Source organism: Sinocyclocheilus rhinocerous, unplaced genomic scaffold, assembly GCF_001515625.1.
Source record: "Sinocyclocheilus rhinocerous isolate Xijiao unplaced genomic scaffold, SAMN03320098_v1.1 scaffold1880, whole genome shotgun sequence".
NCBI classification, from domain to species: domain Eukaryota; kingdom Metazoa; phylum Chordata; class Actinopteri; order Cypriniformes; family Cyprinidae; genus Sinocyclocheilus; species Sinocyclocheilus rhinocerous.
In genome coordinates, this window is record NW_015635022.1 from 392,518 (window position 1) to 397,165 (window position 4,648).

Genomic DNA, 4,648 nt, shown 5'->3' on the forward strand with positions numbered 1-4,648 from the left:
TTTAAACAGTATTTGTTTTTGCTGTTTATTTTTATGGGTGTTGGTGTTTTGCTGTACGCTTGTTAGCTTTGAACATTTTATCATTAGCTAAGCAACATGTTCAATGCAAACCTCTATTTAAATCAATAAAAAGTTTAGTCTTATTAAAAATGACTTTTTACCCAATATTTATGTGTGTTGTGTATTTTTATGCATATTACAGTGTTTTGCTGTAAGCTCATTAGCTTATGTTTATTAGAACATCTTGTCATTAGTTTAACAACATGCTAAATGCACAAATTTATAAAAATCAGTAACAACAGTTCAGTCCTATAAATAAATAAAAAAAGACTGATTACCAAATATCTGTATGCTATATATTTTATGCGTATTAGAGTATTTTATTTATTCTTATTGGAACACCATCTCATTACTTTTGCAAAATGCCAAATGCAAAACTCTATTAAATTCAATAAAAATAGTTCAGTCTCATTACAAATATACTGTATACCCAATATTTGTGTGTGCTGTATATTTTTAGGCCTTGAACATCTTATTAACTTAGCAATATGCTAATGACAAACTCTATTGAAATACTATAACTACTTCAGTCTTATTAAAAAGGTACTGTTTACCTAGTATTTGTGTGTCGTATTATATAAAAATATACTGTTTACCCAATACTAATATGTATTTTTATGCAGATTATATTAGATTATTTTGCTATAAGCTTTGCAGAATGCTAAAGCCAAATCGTGCGTTTTATGTCAAGAGTACTATTTATATGATGCAAAGAGCTGCTGTTTATGTAGAGCGTTCCACTTATGAGATTTCGTTTCAGTTAGGATACTGCTTATGTAGGCAGTTGACAAAGTCAGCTCACTGGGTTTTTTATGTCCAAAATGACTTAGAAACAATTACAGTAGTATGTAGGCTCGTAGACCAACCAGAATAAAATTCATTGCACATTCTCAAAAATCCACAAAAAGCCCACATTCCTAACAAATATATATATATATATATACAAGGGTGTTGAAGATGGCGACAAGTACACAGAGTGTAACAGCACCTGCACACTAGAAAACAAGAGTACACTACATCTGAGAGTGCCACAGACAGACAGCGACAGAGGACTAGAGAGGCAAATAGAGACTGTGTTTGTGTGTGGATTTGTGGATTTAGTAATGAACGAAACAGAGACTTTTCAGAGAAAATAAGACTTTATTTATTCCAGGAAGCAAAAAGAACTGACTTTAGTGCATGGCTTACAGCAGCCTGGGTAGCTGGCTAGCACAAATAGAGCTGGAAAAATATGAGAAAATACGGTCTATCAAGAGGAGATGATGGGTGAAGAGGGTCCTCAGAGGGTTCTGGCGGGCATCAGGACTGCTGTTCCAGGACTTGAAGTGTCATCCTGTTGTGCTGCTTAAAACTGAAGCCTCCTCCAGTGAATCTAGGGCAGTCCGGACGCTGAGGCTGGATCACAGGCTGTCCTGCCTGGGCAAGATTTCGCTCCTTCTCCCTGCAGAGACGACAGAGAGCAGAAAGATACAATATAAGGGGTCATTCACACAAGATGTGCTCTTGAGTTTTGTCTGTGTTGTGCCTGAATTTGTCTTCATGTACACATGCATCACATGCTTTATGTATTTATTTAATGTTATCAATGTCTCACTCCATTAGGGTTGAAAAATTTATATTCAAATTTAATTTTGAAAAGTTACATACATTTAATGAAAACCTCTGTTGAAGTAAAAAAAAATAATAATTAAAAATTGTTTGGTCCTATTAAAAATCTATATATATTTTTTAAATAATAATTTAGATAACCTTAGGATGTGTCAAGGGTGCACTGCTGAGCGGACTGAGGAGCAAGGAACGGAGAGTGACGAGGAGTACATCAATCCAACTGTGTTTAATTGACACAACGGAACATGGAACACTCACGCTATACATAATGACATGAACAATACCGGACGCTGGAGCACACACAGGGAACCCTATTTATACACACAGGAGGAGGGGATGACGAGACACACCTGGGAGCAATGAAACATCAAGGGAAACACCTGGGACAAATTAAACATGGGCAAGGAAGGCACATGAGGAGCAAAACAACCACAAAACACGGAACAGAGTCTGACAGGATGATTGTTGCTGTAATAATTACATGGTAAATTGCTTTGGATAAAACCATCTTCTAATTTACAGCTTGCTATTTTTTTCCCCATACTTTGAAATCTGAATATGATATTTAATATTACATATTCATAAGACTTTTTTTATTGTAAATTTTAAGAATAATTTTATGCTCACCGAGGTCATATTTATTTGATCAAGTATACAGTAAATCATAATATTGTGTAATATTATTATTATATTTAAAATAACTGTTACAAGTATTATAATTTAAAACATAATATATTTTAAAAATGTAATTTATTCCTGTGGTGGCAAAGCCATATATATATATATTATATTAAAGTTTGGGGTATTAAAACTCTATTTTAATATAAAACAGCAAACTAAATGTGAATGTGTAAACAACTGATTGTTTACAACTGGCCTTAACAATTAAAAAAGAAGACAATAATTGAGAAATTCCTGAAATATCACATGAAACGGCCACTTCATGAGAAAATTATAGCAAAAAATGTTGACACACATATACATAATAGGCTTAAAACAGTATGTCAAAAAATAAATAAATAAAAAAAATGTTTATGCAGTGCTTCAATGTTAGTTTTAAATCAATGAATCAATCAAAAGAAGCAGGCAGTGGGACAAACACCTTGAGAGTATTGAGTGTTTACAGAAACTGCTGTAACATTTATGTCTTAATTAACAAGTGGATAACTAGTGACAAGCTGTTAAAATGTCTCAAGACCTTGAGATGTTCCATTCCATTGCACTCGTCTAACGGCTGTTAAATGCAAGAAAGCATCCCGAGTGTGTACGACCCCTTAAAGTGCAGACAGATGCACGGCTGGGTACATTTTTCTATTACCGTCCCACAGATAAACATCCGAGAGGTGAAGCACTAACATCTAAACAAATCACAAAAAAAAAACAAAAAAAACATTTCAAGCCACGCACACAAACTCACATTTACATACACTTTCTCTGTCCTCTTGTAGCTTACGCTCCTGTCCAACACCCACACGCCAGACAAAAAGAGCCACACACTTTCTATTTCCCAGGAGAAAACATCTGTTACTATCCAGCTCGCTTTCAACTGTGCTCCAGTGATCACGGATCTCTCGTTCAACACACTATTATTCCAGGACCTCTCAAACACACACACACATCTCTCACTTACTTTGTTTGTCCAGTAACAAATGTCATCAATTAATATTCACTGACTGTGGAATGTAATTTCACAGTGGGGCTGATGAAGACATTTGGCAAGAAGCTTTAAACACGAGCAAGCAACCTTTGTTTCTCCCACTGGCAAGCAAACAGAATGGAATGAATGTTGCGGGTAAGATGAAATATGCTGATTCTTGGATGTGGCTCTAGACATCTGTGAACGAGCTTTGACTGTATGGTTGATAAGTATAACTGTCATCTGGAACAAACAACTACCGACAATCTGTGGTTCACCCTAAAGGTTACTAACCCTGATTCTCGACCAGTAGCAGGGAAGCGATTTGCTCTGTGAGGACATTATGAATTAGTGTTTAATTAGGAAATTAAAGGTTTTGTGTTTTATATACACTACCGTCAAATGTTTGGAATAATTAAGGTTTTTTAATTGTTTTGGAAGAAGGATCATATGTGCACCAATGCAGCATTTATTTGATCAAAAATACAATAAAAACAGTAATATGTCCATTATTATCACAATATAAAATGGTCCTTATTATTATCAGTGTTGAAAAGAGTTTTTTTTCTGCATAATATTTTTGGGGAAACCATTATACATTTTTCAGGATTCTTTGATGTATAAAAAGTTCAAAATAACAGCATTCTTTTGTAAAATTATAAATGTATTTACTGTCACTTGATTAATTTAATGCTGGCGAATAAAAGTATTACATGCTTTAAAAAAAATCTTTCTTACCCCAAACTTTTGAATAGTAGTGAAAAATATTAAGCAGCAAAAACTGTTTTCTACATTGATAATAATAAGAAATGCTTCTTGAGCAGCAAATCAGAATGATTTCTGAAGGATCATGTGACACTGAAGACTGGAGTAATGATGCTGAAAATACAGCTTTTACAATCACAGGAAAAAATTAGATTTTAAAATATAATCAAATAGAACACAGCTACTTTAAATTCTAAGAATACTTCACAAAAGTACACTATAAAAAATGCTGGGTTATATTTAACCCAGCATTTTTAAGAGTGTACTGTTTTTACTATATTTTTCATATTGTGTTTGTGTCAGAGGCTCAGTGGTATATGGAAAAAAATGTATGCCACTCAGAAACACTTACAAAGTAATGATGAAAACAAACACTCACTTTTGATCCATGAACACGTCTTTCACTAGTGTACGCAGCCTCACAGTTAAAAGTGTCTGTCATGCACTGTCAGGAATAATTTAGTAAAGCGTTTTCTCATTGGATAAGAACATGCAGTCTAAGTAATGATCACTCACTTTTGATCCATGAACACGTCTTTCACTAGTGTACGCAGCCTCACAGTTAAAAGAGTTAAAAGT

The 4,648-nt window shown here is 34.0% G+C and overlaps 1 pseudogene; it reads right to left on the reverse strand.

The window, feature by feature from the left end:
• Nucleotides 1–1,290: 1,290 nt before the first annotated feature.
• The window catches only part of LOC107746063 (cilia- and flagella-associated protein 58-like), a 90,991-nt pseudogene continuing 87,633 nt past the window's right edge, over nt 1,291–4,648 (reverse strand).